Source organism: Carcharodon carcharias, chromosome 5 (assembly GCF_017639515.1).
Source record: "Carcharodon carcharias isolate sCarCar2 chromosome 5, sCarCar2.pri, whole genome shotgun sequence".
NCBI classification, from domain to species: Eukaryota; Metazoa; Chordata; class Chondrichthyes; order Lamniformes; family Lamnidae; genus Carcharodon; species Carcharodon carcharias.
The window spans coordinates 44975225-44990836 of record NC_054471.1 but is presented as its reverse complement, the minus strand read 5'-3'; the positions used below and the strand labels follow the sequence as shown (position 1 = coordinate 44990836).

General features: G+C 47.3%; 1 protein-coding gene across 2 annotated transcripts in view; it reads right to left on the bottom strand.

Moving 5' to 3' along the window:
- LOC121278154 (methyltransferase-like protein 24) overlaps window positions 1-13040 on the bottom strand; it is a 106780-nt gene extending 93740 nt beyond the window's left edge. For both annotated transcript variants that reach the window (XM_041188270.1, XM_041188271.1), the window contains exon 1: window positions 12969-13040. The gene's annotated coding sequence lies outside the window, so the exon portion shown is untranslated. The remainder of the gene's footprint in view (window positions 1-12968) is intronic.
- Between the last annotated feature and the right edge of the window lie 2572 nt (window positions 13041-15612).

The following is a 15612-nucleotide window of genomic DNA, read 5'->3' as shown; positions in this document are numbered from 1 at the left end:
ATTAGGAGCAGGAGAAGGCCATTCGGCCCTTAGAGCCTGCTCCATGATTCAATAAGATCATGGCTGATCTGAATGTAACCTTAACCCCACAGTCCTGCCTACCCCTGATAACCTTTCATCTCCTTGTTAATCAAGAATCTATCTAGCTCTGCCCTAAAAATATTCAAAGACTCTGCTTCCACTGCCTTTTTAGTAAGAGAGTTCCAATGACTCACAACCCTCTGAGAGAAAAAATTTCTCCTATTTAATTTAAATTTAAATGAGAGACCCCTTATTTTTAAACAGTGACCCCTAGTTCTAGATTCTCCCACAAGAGGAAACATCCCCTCCACGTCCACCATGTCAAGACCCCTCAGGTTCTTAAAGCTTTCAATGAAATCACCTCTTGCTCTTCTAAATTCCAGTGGATACAAGCCTAACCTGTCCAAGCTTTCCTCATAACACAACCCACCTATTCCTGGTGTTAATCTAGTAAACCTTCTCTGAACTGCTTCTAACGCATTTACATCTTTCTTTAAATAAGGAGACCGGTACTGTACACAATACTCCAGATGTGATCGCAGCAATGCCCTATACAACTGAAACATAACCTCCCTACTTTTGTAATTAATTCTCCTCATAATAAATGATGACATTCTATTAGCTTTCCTAATTATCTGCTGTACCTGCATCCTAACCTTTTATGATTCATGCACTAGGACACCCAGTTCCTTCTGAATCTTAGAACTCTGCAATCTCTCATCATTTAGATAATAAGCTTCTTTTTTATTCTTCCTGTCAAAATGAATGATTTCACATTTGCCCACATTATACTCCATTTGTCAGATCTTTGTCCACTCATTTAACCTATCTATGTCACTTCGTAGTCTCCTTATGTCCTCTTCATAATTTACTTTCCTACCTATCTTTGTGTCATCAGCAAATTTAGCCACCATCCCTTCAGTCGCTTCATCCAAGTCATTTATATAAATTGTAAAAAGTTGAGGCTCCAGTACTGATCCGTGTGGCACACCACTCATCACATCCTGCCAACCAGAAAAAGACCCATTTATGCCAACTCTCTGCTTCCTATTAGCTAGCCAATCTTCTATCCATGCCAATATGTTACCCCCTACACAATGAGCTTTTATTTTCCGCAATAACCTTTGATGTGGCACCTTATCAAATGCCTTCTGGAAATCTAAGCACAGGGCATCCACCGGCTCCCCTTTATCTGCAGCACATGATTCCTTCAAAGAGCTCCAATAAATTGGTTTAACATGACTCTGCCTTGAAAATTGCCTTGAATTTTTCTAAGTGCTCTGCGATAAAATCTTTAATAAAAGCTTCTAACATTTTTCCTATGACAGATGTTAGGCTAACTGGCCTATTGTTTCCTGCTTTCTGTCTCCCTCTCTTTTTGAATAAAGGAGTTATATTTTCTATTTTCCAATCTAATGAAACCTTCCCCGAATCTAGGGAATTTTGGAAAATTAAAACCAGTGCATCAACTATTTCATTAGTCTCTTCTTTCAAGACCTTCGGGTGAAGTCCTTCCAGACCTGGGGATTTGTCAGCCCGCAGCCCCAACAATTTGCTCAATGCCTCTTCCCTGGTGTTTGTAATTTACCTGAGTTCTCCCTCCCTTCCATTTCCTGATTTACAGCTATTTATGGGACATTATTTGTGTCCTCAACAGTGAAAACCGAAGCAAAATAGCTGTTTAATTCATCCGCCATCTCACTACTTTCCATGATCAATTCCCCAGACACACTTTCTATAGGGCCAATGCTCACTTTGTTAACTCCTTTCTTATTTAAATATCTATAGAAACCCTTATTATCCCTCTTTATATTACTAGCTAGCTTCCCCTTATACTCTAACTTTTCCCTCCTTATTCATCTTTTTGTCATTCTTTGCTGTTCTTTATATTCTTTCCAGTCTCCTGACCTGCCACAAAGCTTTGCATAATTATATGCTTTTTTTCTTTAAGTTTGATACTGTCTTTAAATTTTTTAGCTAACCACAGATGGTGGGTCCTCCCCTTGGAATTTTTCTTTCTCACTGGAATGTATATACTCTGTGTTCTGAAATATCCCTTTAAATGCCTGCCCTTTAAATGAGGTGGCATGGAGTCTATGGAGGAAATGGAGTGGCTAGGGGAGCTTGTGAGGTGCATGGGGGACATAGAGGGTATGAGAGGCATGGAGTATGGAGGGGGTATGAGGTGGCATGGGGGTGCTTGTGGGGTTCAAGAGGGTGGGGGTGAGGTGAGGGTGTCAGGACCTGACATTCATCATTAAAACTGGGCTGATATCCCAGAGGTGGACATTCCACCCTGCTGGCCTCGCCACCCTCCCCTCCATTACCACCTTGAGCCTGCCTCATCTCGATGCCATCCCGCCCGAGGAACAAAAATATGGCCGGCGGGGGCCTTTGTATAACAGACAGGTCTGCTGAGTCGGGAAGTTTCCTGGTTCGACCATCCAGCCTCCTTCAGAGGAAACCAGCCCAAGGTGTTTATAATCGTGAAGGGATTAGATAGGGTAAATACAGGGAAAATATTTCCTCTGGTGGGAGAATCTAGAACAAATGGGGATAATCTTAACAAATAGAACTAAGCCAGCTGGAAGTGAAGACAGGGAGCAATGTTTTCACATAAACATTCCCCCCAGATGTCTCTAGCTGCAGGGTTAATTAAAATGTTTCAGACTGAGATTTGCTGTCAGGTTAACAAATGATGGGGAGAAAGGGCAGGTAAATGGAGCTGAGGTACAGTTCAAGCATGATGTAGTAAATTGGTGGAGCAAGTTCGAGAGGCTGAATGGGCTACTCTTGTCTCTATGTGTCATGCAGCTTGTTCCAGCCAACTTGCTGGCTGCTGCCTATGTATGAAGGCTCAACGAAGTAAGCCTGAATCATACAATGGCACTCACCCCAGTGATCTGCCTTCAGTGATATCTGTTATCCATCACAGCAGATGAAGCTGACATTATGCAGATGTGAAGACACTTGCTAATCCTATTTCAGTAGCCAGAATCCACTCCCTACAATTTCAGTATCCAGCTGTTCAAATAACTAACTAAATAATGCACCAGGAATGCAATCTTCTCCTCTAGAGCGGTTAAGGAGAGACTTCAGAACTACAAGGGGAAAACACCACAGTACAACAAACCTGGCAAAAAACTCTCATTTTAACTTTAGTTACCTATAAAGTGAAGCACCCTATATAAGGGTGTACTTGGAAAGTATTTTTCTGCCATACAATTCAACTGAAAATATGTTCATGATGAGAAAATTCAAATACTATGAGGTTATCCCACAAATCTCAAGTTAAACTGATTATACAATGTTGTATTATCACCACTGATCACCATGTTGTGTTATGGAAAACAAAAACAGAATTACCTGGAATGGGTTTGTTCCAGTTGTGGTGTCTCAATGAAAAGATCTTGAGAGTTGTATGTTTCAACATGAGCCATTTATTGTTAATCTTTAATTACTTACAGGTCCCGGGTTACTGTCATGCATGGTGCTGCTACCTCAATGCAGGCTGCTTCCAGAGTGTTCTCGCTAGACTGTTCTCTCAGTCTATTACCATGTGACTCCATACATCATACCATGGGCAGTGCTATTCTCCAGTCCCACATTAATCCTTGCTCTGCCAAGCACCTTTACATTACAATGGCATGCAGACACATACTACAACATACACGACACTCATTGACCACCAGAAACAAAGGGGGAATTTTTAAATGGGTGAGAACATGAGCTTGTGTGCAGATATGGGAATGTACAGGTAACATCCTGGAACATGTGAGCAGGTCAAGAAGCCGGCTGTAACCTACCGACATCCGCATTTGACTACAGCACGTTAGACCGTGCATGAGCAAACCCCTTGTGAGAGGAAGGTGTCAATTTCAACAGTTACAGCGATATAAACGTGGGTTTTGCAATTTAACTGCAGATCCACAGGCTTTCTGAGCCTCTTGGAAGTTGCCAATGAAAGCGGCAATTGAGGGGGCTGAAGCCGTGACAAGGAAATATGTCAATAAGTACTCAGTACTCATAGCTACTTTCTTACCTGCTTGTGTGAAAGGCTTAGTTCACACACTTTGTGCTAAGGGCTTACTTCACACACCTTGGAGGTTCAAAGGTCTGATCTGTACTTTGGACATCACAATGCTTTCCTCTCTGACAGTCCACTCTGCCTGATCTCATCACACCTTGAAGCAGAGTTAGCAGCTGGCTGCTCAGAAACAAGAGGTACCCACATAAAACATGACTGATGACACCTCTCAGAAACCCCGGTGGTTTCACCAGGGGAGAGGCCGACTGTTCAGATCCATGTTCTGGTTGCTGGGATCCTCTTGACCGATGTCCTCTAGGTTTTGCAGCCTATGTGGGCTCTGCCAACCTTGCTTCACTTGAACCTATGCAGGGACAGACTCAGCCATTGGGACAGGATGCAGCATGGTGCTACTGACTGAGGTGGGGAAAATGGATGAAATGTGGATGTGCTCTGAGCTGAGTCCCCACTTTGATGTCCCCTTTTACAATCATCTCTCTCATGGCCCACATATAACCCCTTGGTAGCAATGAGCTGGAGGATACTTTGCTGAAAATCAATGGGGCCAAGGCTGGTATATCATGCATCCTATTTAAGATGTTATTAAGAGTGTGCAGGCCATTGGTAAAGGCCTTCATGTACTCCTTCCATTTCTGCTTTCTGAGCCCATGATAGTGGCCACTCTCCCCAGGTACAAAGACAGAATTGCAAAGACCCGTGACATCATTTTTAAAAAATTCATTCATGCGATGTGTGCATTGCTGGCTAGGCCAGTATTTATTGCCCATCCCTAATTGCCTCAAGAAGGTGGTGGTGAGCTGCCTTCTTGAACCGCTACAGTCCATGTGGTGTAGGTACACCCACTGTGCTCTTAGGAAGGGAGTTCCAGGATTTTGACCCACCAACAGGGAAGGAACAGCAAAGTATTTCCAAGTCAGGATGGTGAGTGACTTGGAGGGGAACCTCCAGGTAGTGGTGTTCCCATGCACCTGCTGCTCTTGTCCTTTTAGATGGTAGCAGTCGTGGGTTTAGAAGATGCTGTCGAATGAGCCTGGGTAAGTTGCTGTGGTGCATCTTGTAGATGGTACACACTGCTGCCACTGTACATTGATGGTGGAGGGAGTGAATGTTTGTGGATGGGGTGCCAATCAAGCGGCTGCTTTGCCCTCACCGCAGAATTCCCAGCCTCTGACCTGCTCTTGTAGCCACAGTATATATATGGCTAGCATGTCACTCATGCTTAAGACAAACCGGGAATGATGGCAGCGGCTGGGACTACACCAGGTCCCATAGAACAAAGTGCTGGGAGCCCAGGATACAGGTCTGTCTAGGCCAGGAGAGGAGGCTGAAGCAGTTGTGGGGAAGGTTGGCGGGGGTTGGTGGGGGTTGTGGGTGGGTGGGTTTGGGGGGGGGGGGGCGGTTCTGGTGATGGGGTCAGGGCTGGGCTGCAGAAAGAAAAACCAGTTAAAAATTTTCAACTTCTGGTGAAAGTCAGCAATACTGGCACCAGTAATATTGGAATTCCACTTTAAGGTATACAAGACCAGTCCGGACAAGTTTTACTGGTTTTTCTTTTTTGGTGGGGAGGGGACACCCAGGGAGAGCACACCTTTCCAGGGAAGCCCCACAATAGGAGAGGGAACACAGGATGGAGGCGACCCCTTCCATCCTTCCCACCAGAGGCCCGAGCAGGCTAACCTACTGGGCCTCCACCCTGTCCCTGACCTCCTCCCACTGGTCTTAAAACTGTGGCCAGGCAGAAAGGGGCCCTCAATTGGTCATTTTAGGCCCTCAGCTGGGGCCAGGGCAGGCCGCCATAGGCCTCGTCCACTCCCTGTAAAATCTCAGCTAGGCCCCATCCGCCTGCAAATCTGCCGGTGGGGGAACCGTAAAATTCTACCCTGGAGTTGAAATTGTGCCATGTGGGTTGTCACCATACCTGCTGGTGCTGGTTGGTGAAGGAATGATATGCTAACGCTGATGGCCCAGTTACCATTGTTTTGCTCCATCTCATGAAACCTCTACTGCACATATCTGAATGTCCTATGGGTTGAATTTCTGTTGCTCAAAGTTTTGGAACTCATTCCACTGTGGACAGCCATTGCCAACATCCGGCATTCCCAGGCTAGGTACAATCTCAGATGCAGCGCAAAGTCACAGTTAGTCACTCTTGAATTCAACACTACTTTACCATGTCATCTATTTGCATAGACTCTGCAAGAATATAACGGCTGCCAGGTTATAGGCTGTTCTGAGCAAAGATGAGGGAAAAATTCTGTAGGTTTTTAAAAATCAGCAAAGGTACACGATGAGAAGCAAGTGATTGTTTGTGTACCCTGCCTCAGGCTGTGGACATTCACTAGGGATTGTTTGAGATTGCACCAACCTCATTTTGAATGGGTCTCATGAAGCTTGAGAGGAGGGGGAGCTTTCACCTCATTCTTGGGCGCATGGATTTGAACCCGGGGTGAAAGGACAGTTTGGAACCTGTTTCTTTGCAAAATCTTTTCCCTGCCTTTTTGCAAAACTATTTCAGCTTCTTACTGAGATTCCAAATGTGCCTTCATCGAATTTGGTCTCAGACAGAAGTACAGCTGGAAGAGGCACATGGAAAGAAGCATGGAAAGGGCCAAACAGTCCAGGCCAGACTGATATTCTGACACACGAGATCCAATCACATTTGGTACAGTAATTTAGCCCATCTGGAGAAAATTCATGCAACATACTAAAAGGTTTGACACATAAATAATCGAGCTAGACATATCAAACTGCCACCTAGCCAAACTGAATTATAACATGGCTGGAAAGCACTAATAGAGCTGTCAGTCTTAATTTAGCACAGTTCATAGCAGAATCCTTGATATTCAAATTCTATTGCCAATCAGTTCCTAATTAAAATGCATAATTTAAGAACATTATTAATTACTCATGGACTCAGTCCTCAGTGGACATTCAGGTATCCTAATCAGACTTGATCTGTCAGTTTTCAGTAACTTTGCATTAATTCAGAGATGATATGGTACAGTTACCCGAAGTAAGATGCAGCTACCCATTGTAGTTACACGTGATAGAGCCAAACATTCACAGGCATCCCAGCAAGTTCACACTAACTGATCAGCAGCCAGCCAGCAGCACTTACCTGGCAGGGGAGAGACCTTCATCGCGTTTCTGCCAGGGAAAGAGCAATGGCTATAACCAGTCAAACCCCTTACCATGGGGTACCTAACACCATCAGAGTCATGGTGAAGGGCAGCGAGCAAGGAACAGGAATGGATAGGACCTTCTTCACTAAGAGGATCCTATTCAAGCTGTGTGGTTTCGAGGCTGCGGAGATCTACTGCCTACAGGATTTCTCCAGCGCTGGTTTCTTTGATGTGACCTTCAAGCACGTGGCAGCTTGTGTCAAACTCCTGAAGGTGTTTGAGGAAAAGAAAGACCTGCCAGAAATGAAGATCCTGACGGCGGAGCCGCTCTTTGCTCTGCCATTGGAACGAGAACGGGTTGCGACGGTGCATCTGTACAACCCCTACGTCCCTGTCGCTGACGAGCTCACCTTCCTTACCAGGTACTTCGATAATGTTGGGAGCTGCACTGAGGTTAAAGATAATTTGGGGATCTGGACATGTAAACGCCAGGTTAAGGTAACACTCAAGACCGACGGTAAGGGAACAGTTTTCCAACCCCCTTCCAGATACGCTATCGGTGGAAGCCGTGGGTACCTTGTCTATGCTGGGCAACCCAAACTTTGTCGCCCATGCGGCAAGTCTGGTCATGTGGCGGCCAACTGCAGTGCCGTCCTCTGCAAGAACTGCAAACAGGAAGGGCACTAGACAAAAGATTGTAAACAGGCTAAGTGCTGCAACCTGTGTGGTGAGGCAAGTCACCTCTAAAAGACCTGCCCCAAACGTTGCCGTGCTTATGCACAGGCAGCCAAAGCCAACGAGGGGGAAGCAGAAGAAATGCCTCGTGTCACTCCAACCACCAAGGCCCCCAGGGAGAACAACGGGACAAAGGAGGACACTGAGAGAGACAAGGTGGAGGAAAAGATTGGGGCAACAGACAGCCAATCAACAGCACTGCCCCCTGAACCTCCCACTCCTCAGGAGAGCGAATCAACGGAGGAGGAGGAGGCAGCAGTGGGAAAGCAGCAGGGGGAGTGGCAGCTGGTGAAAGCCAAAAGGAAGAAGGGGCTAAAAAGAAACCAAGCCACTTCCCAGACAAGAGTCAAGAGGCATCTCCTATCCGACACGGATAACAAGAGCAGCAGCTCTTCGGACGAAGAAGTGCCAGGGCGGCGCCAACAGAAGAAGCGGCAAAATGCTAGGGAGTTGGAGGACGAGACAACCAAGTTCCAGAACATTGGAGACAATGAGGAGACCAGCACACCCCAACTTTGCCCACAACCCGAAGAGGCCAGTGTACCACAACCCCAGGAATCTGGGAACAGTGAGGCGCTCAGCGCACCCCAGCTCCGGGAAGCCAGGAGCAGCAACGCCCCAGAGGGGGAGAGTTTGGAGAAGCTTCTCCAACAGAGGACATTTCAAACCCCGCTCTCTGCACGGACCCCCAGATGCCACCCGAGCAGAACATCTCCAATGGGGAGGTTCAGGACGCTTTCCTCAGCCCATCCTAAGTGAAGCAATTTGAGCACACCACGGGCATGAAGGAGCAGACCAATGGTCTGGAAATCTCAGAGACAACAGGTTTGGTAAGCGACTAACTACTTTAAAATGGGTGTAAAGATTGTATCCATAAATGTGCGTAGCATTAAATCTACTACGCGATGTGTTGCGACCTTGGATTACCTTGCCAAGGTCAAAGCTGACCTGTTGTTTCTGCAGGAGTGTGCGATACCGCACCTCAGCTCCTACAGTCAATGGTCACGATGGTGGTCCCATGGGCCATCGATCTGGTCGGGAGGAAACGGCTCTCGTTCCTCCGGCTTGGGGATTCTGCTGCGGGGAGGCAGCTTCACTGTCTCCCAGGTTAAGGAGGTGGTGGGCGGGCGCCTCCTCGTAGCAGACGTAATGTATAAGAATGCTCCACTCCGGGTAATTAACATCTACGCCCCGTCACAAGGGGCTGAGCGGCTGGAGGTTTTTCAGCAGCTCCCACTGCTGCTGGCGACCTCCAGGCCGGTCATTCTGGGCGGTGACTTCAACTGCATCATCAATGCGGCTGGACAATCCGGCAGGGCCGACAGCAGATTGGACGCTACATCCAGATCCCTGATGGAAACAGTAAAGGATGCCAAGCTGCACGACGTCTTCAGCGACCCTGCAGACGGAGCGCAGCGTAGATACACCTGGTTGCGGCCTGACGGGTCCATCCGTTCCAGGATAGATTTCCTGTTTGTGTACCGTGCATTCACAGTCAGATCCACCGACGTCAAGCCAATGTTTTTCTCTGACCACTGCCTCCTACTGGCTGACTGTCACTTAGAGAAGGACCAGAGGGTTGGCAGGGGGGCATGGAATCTAAACGTGCAACTGCTGACCCCAGAGAACGTTGAGGAGCTCAAGAGGGATTACAAAGGTTGGAGAACCATGAAACCCCACTTTGAGTCACTGACACACTGGTGGGAAGCAATCAAGGGAAACATCAAAAGGTTTTTCGTTCTCAAAGGCACCCAGAAAACTAGAAAGGAACAGAGGGAAATGTCCCGACTCCAGAAAAACATGCAGAATCTGCTCTGGCTGCGGTCGATAGGGGTCGATGTCAAGGAGGAACTCCAAGAGGTGAAGAGCCAGCAAGCCTCGCTCTTTGCCTCGGAGGCCTCCAAGATCATCTTCCGTTCCAGGGTCCGCTCCGTGGAGCAGGATGAGACGTGCTCACGTTTCTTCTTCCAAAAGGAACACAGAGAGAGCTCTGTGATCAGCAGCCTGAAGGAAGAAGACGGCTCAGTAAAGTCATTGCAATCTGACATTTTGAGGATCAGCAAATCCTTCTATGCTGGATTATATGACGTGAAGCCCACAGACAGCACGGCCACCCAGTCCTTCCTGTCCTCTATCACGGAGGTCTTAGACGACAGTATACGGGAGAGTCTGGACAAAACGCTAACTTCTGACGAACTGACTGAGGCCCTTGAGTCCTTCGAGAAGAGTAAAACTCACGGAAGCGACGGCTTGCCGGCGGAGTTGTATTCGGCTCTGTGGGACTGGATCGGCCCAGACCTGCTAGAAGTGTACGAGAGTATGCTCCTGGCCGGCAGTATGTCAGAATCCATGAGGAAAGGCATTATCACCCTCATCTACAAGCACAAGGGGGAAAGGGAGGAAATTAGAAATTGGCGACCCATTTCACTGTTGAATGTGGACTATAAAATTCTGTCCAAGGTCATCGCCAATTGGGTCAAATCCGCTCTGGAACTGGTGATCCACCCTGACCAGACCTGCACTGTGCCGGGCAGGAAGATCTCTGACAGCCTCGAGCTGCTCAGGGATACGATTGCCTACGTACAGGACAGGGGTGTGGACACCTGCCTCATCAGCCTAGATCAGGAGAAGGCCTTTGACAGAATATCGCACACCTACATGGTGGATGTGCTCTCCAAAATGGGGTTTGGGGAGGGAATTCGCAATTGGATCCAACTGCTCTACACTAATATCAGTAGTGCAGTCTCAATCAATGGGTGGGAATCAGATAGCTTTCCTATTAAATCTGGAGTCAGGCAGGGCTGCCCTCTCTCGCCGGTTCTTTTCGTGTGTTGCATAGAACCCTTTGCTGAGTCCATCAGGAAGGATCCGGGCATAAGAGGAGTGACAATCCCAGGTAGTGGAGGCACTCAGATCAAAGTCTCCCTGTACATGGACGATGTTGCCGTGTTCTGCTCGGATCCGCTGTCGGTGCACAGACTTATCCACATCTGCGACCAGTTCGAACTGGCCTCGGGAGCCAAGGTAAATCGTGGGAAGTGCGAGGCCATGTTCTTTGGGAACTGGGCTGACCGATCCTTTGTCCCCTTCACTGTCAGGGCTGATGGCCTGAAGGTGCTGGGGATATGGTTCGGAGGGACCAGGGCACGCGTTACAAACTGGAAGGAGCGAGTGTCTATGGTGCAAAGGAAACTGGGCATGTGGGAGCGACGCTCCCTCTCCATTGCGGGTAAGAACCTGGTCATCAGGTGTGAGGCACTCTTGCTGTTGCTGTACGTGGCGCAGGTCTGGCCCATTCCACACTCCTGTGTGGTGGCGATCACCCGAGCCATCTTCCGCTTTATCTGGAGGTCGAAAATGGATCGTGTCCGCAGGGACACGATGTACAAGCCTCTAGATAAAAGGGTAAAAAATGTGCCCAACATCGCCCTCATACTGATGGTCACCTTTGTGTGCGGCTGCACCAAGCGGTGCGTAGACCCTCAGTATGCAAACACCAAGTGTCACTACATGCTGAGGTTCTACCTGTCCCTGGTGTTGCGAAGGATGGGTCTGGCCACGATGCCGCGGAACGCTCCAAGTAGTTGGACCGTGCCGTACCACCTGTCCCTCTTGGGAAAATTTATGCAGAGAAACAGCTTTGACCACAAGTCCGTCAGGCAGTGGTCGGCACGTAACGTCTTAAAGGCCCTGAGGGAAAAGGAGAGGGTGGATCCTGTGGGACGGTTCCCTGAGCAGACTGACAAAGTCATTTGGCAGAATGCCTCATCACCAGAACTTTCCAACAAACACCAAGATGTAGCTTGGCTGGTGGTGAGAAAGGCCCTCCCTGTAAGATCCTTCCTACACGCCAGGAGTCTCACCCCCTCTGCACGTTGCCCTCGAGGTAGCTGTGGTGGGGAAGAGACCGTTGTTCACCTCCTTGTAGATTGTGTCTTTGCGAAGAAGGTCTGGAGAGAGATGCAGTGGTTTCTGTCGAGGTTCATCCCGAGCAGTTCTGTGACAGAGGACTCTGTGCTCTACGGACTGTTCCCAGGGACACACACTGAAACAAACATCAACTGCAGCTGGAGGATCATCAACTCGGTGAAAGACGCTCTTTGGTCTGCCCGAAACTTGTTGGTTTTCTAGCGCAAACAGTTGTCCCCGACCGAGTGTCGCAGACTGGCACATTCCAAGGTCCAGGACTACATGCTGAGGGACACAGTTAAGCTTGGGGCAGCCGCCACAAAGGCGCAATGGGGAAGGGTCGCTGCCTAAGACCTTTCTGCCACAGTGCACTGGGGGGCTGGGAACTGTAAAGAGCCCCTCAGGCTGTACAGATTAAAATGAATGTCTGCCAATGATTGAAATATTCATTGTTTGTTCTGATACACCTTGTGATTCATGTTGTAAAAGTTGAACCAGTTTGTATTTTTGTAATGGTGATTTGAAATGGTTCGAAATGTTTTTGAAGATTTATGAATAAAGTATATTTTTGCAAAAAAAAAGCCAGCAGCGCATAGCCCTGCAGATAGGCACCCAGCATCTACTCTGCTGCCAGCCACCAGCGGGTAGCCAGCTAGTCTTCACACACACCCCAGTCAGCCACAAGCAGTCAGTATGGGGCCATCCACTGTCACTGCAGCCAGCCCAAAGCAGCATCAGAAAGTAGGGGTGCTGAGAATTCTCCAGATTATAGGAACTTGGGGAGGTAGTGGGAGGCGTGGTGTTAGAGGTGGACGGTTGAATTAGGAGTCACAGGAAAGGTGCTACAATTAAGAGTGTTTGGGGTGTTGCTCCCTGAAATGGCAGAAAACAGCAAACATCTAAAGCAGGTGAAGCAGTGAGCTGTTTGGGCCCAAATCGGTTGCCCCATTTTCTTACATAACAACACATCAAGGCTTTATTCTTTATTTGCTATGAAGAACTTCAGGATGTCTTGAGGTCACAAAAGATGCTATATAAATGCAAGCTGCTTCTTTCTTTCTTGACTGCCTTTGCTGATGGATGCCCCTGCAGTCATGTTCATTATAGTTCAAGTTACCTGTTATCAGACCCACCTGAGAACTGCTGATATAGGTAAGGAACCTGGCTGCCTCCTCCTCCAATGAATGATGTGGACTGACCCAGGGTTGGAGTTCGATGTGCCATCGAAGTGACTATCAAAGGAAGACAGACTGCAGTTAGTGTGTACAAAACTTTCAGCTCATCAATCATTTGAAGGGAGATGGTGGTGTAGTGGTATTGTCACTGAAATAGTATTCTAGGTAACCAGGGTTCAAATCCCACAACAGCAAATGGTGAAATTAGAGTTTAATAGAAGTCTGGTGAAAACCATTCTTGATTGGCATAAAAATGCCCTCTGGGCAATAAAAGCTGTCTGATGCCCATGTCCCATGAATGAAAAAAAAATTCAATACATGGTTGTTTGTAACTTAGCTCTCATGACTGTTAAGTGGTTAGCTTACCTCTCCAGTACAGTTGCTTTCTCATGCCACTAAATTCAGGGATCTTGTATATCTGACAGATTACATGAGGATTTCCCTTTTAAATGACCAATTTTCTTTACTTTCCTTCCCATATCTCTATTGAGGTAATCCAGCAAAATGAAACAATTCCTAAGCCAAAGATTATATCGTCAAAGCTCAGTAAATTATTATGATGAGCTGTGACAATATTATAAATGGAATTGTCTAGACATAGCACATAACCTTCCACTGCTCATGATTTACTGACAGGGCTGCAGCACCAGTTGTGCAGATGATTAACATCTCGTGATGAACTGAAGCCCCTTGTGTCTGGTAAAGATGACGCCTTATGTCAGTTCTGGAGTGCAAAACACTCAATTCAGAAATATATGCGAAAATACATTTGTTAAAGCAATTTTCTCGGAGAAAGCTGTTATGATCTGGAATGAACTACCTCAAAGGGTGGTGAAAACGGATTCAGTAATGACTTTTGAACTGGAGTTGGATAAATAATCAAAAGGAAAATCTTTACAGGGGAAAGAGCAGGGGGGTGGAATTAATTAGAAAGCTCTCGCAAAGATGAGGCACAACCAAATGGCCTCCTTCTCCACCGTTTGAGTTATGTTGACTCCAATTTCTTCTACTTTGTTTTCCAAACCAACATGGCCACTGCTGAAAGATGTGACTTCCCCTGTGGATTGGGCAGATGACATGGTTCAAATTTCACATTGATCTACCGTGTGCTGTCATTGAGATTGATTTGGCAAGGCCTTGTTTGTAGCAGAGTTATTTTGAGGGCTCCATCATTCTCTCCCTCTCTCTCTCGGTAGGATTACCAGCTCATCGCGGGGGAGATTCTTTTCCGGCTTTGACAATCAATGAAACCAATAAAAAAACCTGCCAAGTTTGGCACCAAGATTGGCGGGATTCAGTCATCGACGTTGCTTTGAACCTCCCACTGTTTTCAGCACCTCTCCTGCATCTGGCCAGCTCCACATGAGCAGTTGGCACTCTTCAGCTAAGATGATTTCTCAATAATGGTTCACCCATTTCTGTCATAATCAGTGTTGGCTGGCAGTGCGCTGTCTCTATGGGAATCCCTGCTCTTTATAGGAACATTTATTAAAGAGAAGTAGGACTGGATTTTAGCCCCTCCACCTGACCCCTCACCTCACCCACCAGCATGGGGCGGGGGGCTCGTAATATGCAGCACGTGGCCTTCCCACCATGTTCCAGCTCACCCTTACCTGTCTCCCATATTACAGGGGCATGGGGGAGGCATCAGGCAACCTGCCTGCCCTTGGGCCTTCTGAGGCCCTTAAGTGGCCAATTAAACTCTAATCTACTTCACGTCATGCAAACATACGAATTAGGAGCAGGGGTAGGTCATTCGGCCCCTTGAGCCTGCTCCACCATTCGATAAGATCATGGCTGATATGATTGTGGCCTCAACGCCATATCCTGCCCATCCCCCCAATATCCTTTGTTTCCCTTGTTAGTCAAGAATCTATCTACCTCTGCCTTAAAAATATTCAATGACATGGCCTCCACCGCTCTGGGGGAGTGAGATCCACAGACTCACGATGCTCAGAGAGAAAACACTTTCTCCTCAGGCCTGTCTTTAATGAGAGACCCCTTATTTTTAAACTCTGTCCCCTAGTTCTAGTTTCTCCCACAAAGGGAAACATCCTTTCAGCATCCATCCTGTCAAGTCCTTTCAGGACCTTATATGTTTCAATAAGATCACCTCTCATTCTTCGAAACTCCACTGGATATGAGCCCAACCTGTCCAATCTTTCGTCATAAGATAATTCCTTCATCCCAGGAATCAAACAAGTTGACTTTTTAAAAAATATTATTTGTTCATGGGATGTGGGCATCCCAAGACAGTGTGAAACCAGTTTGCGATCATCTGCCTAGTCCGTCGATGGCGGCCCCGTTTCCTGCCATTGGACATTGGGAACCTCATTGTAATACATCAGCTTATCATTATAAGGCCAGCCCACCGGAATCATTCCCCCTGTTGGATTAAACGGGCGGGATAAGAAGGCTCAGTGGGGTCGCGAGTGTGCTCTGTCAAATATTGATTTTTCAAAGTTACTGATGCTTGCCTGTGTGATCTGCAATATTTCAAAACTCATACCAGCTGCTTGGTCTGGACTCACAAACTTCAGGTCAGCACTCTGCAGTGAGGAATCTTTTTTGGGCCTGCGGGTTTCAGGAAGCCTTCCCTTAG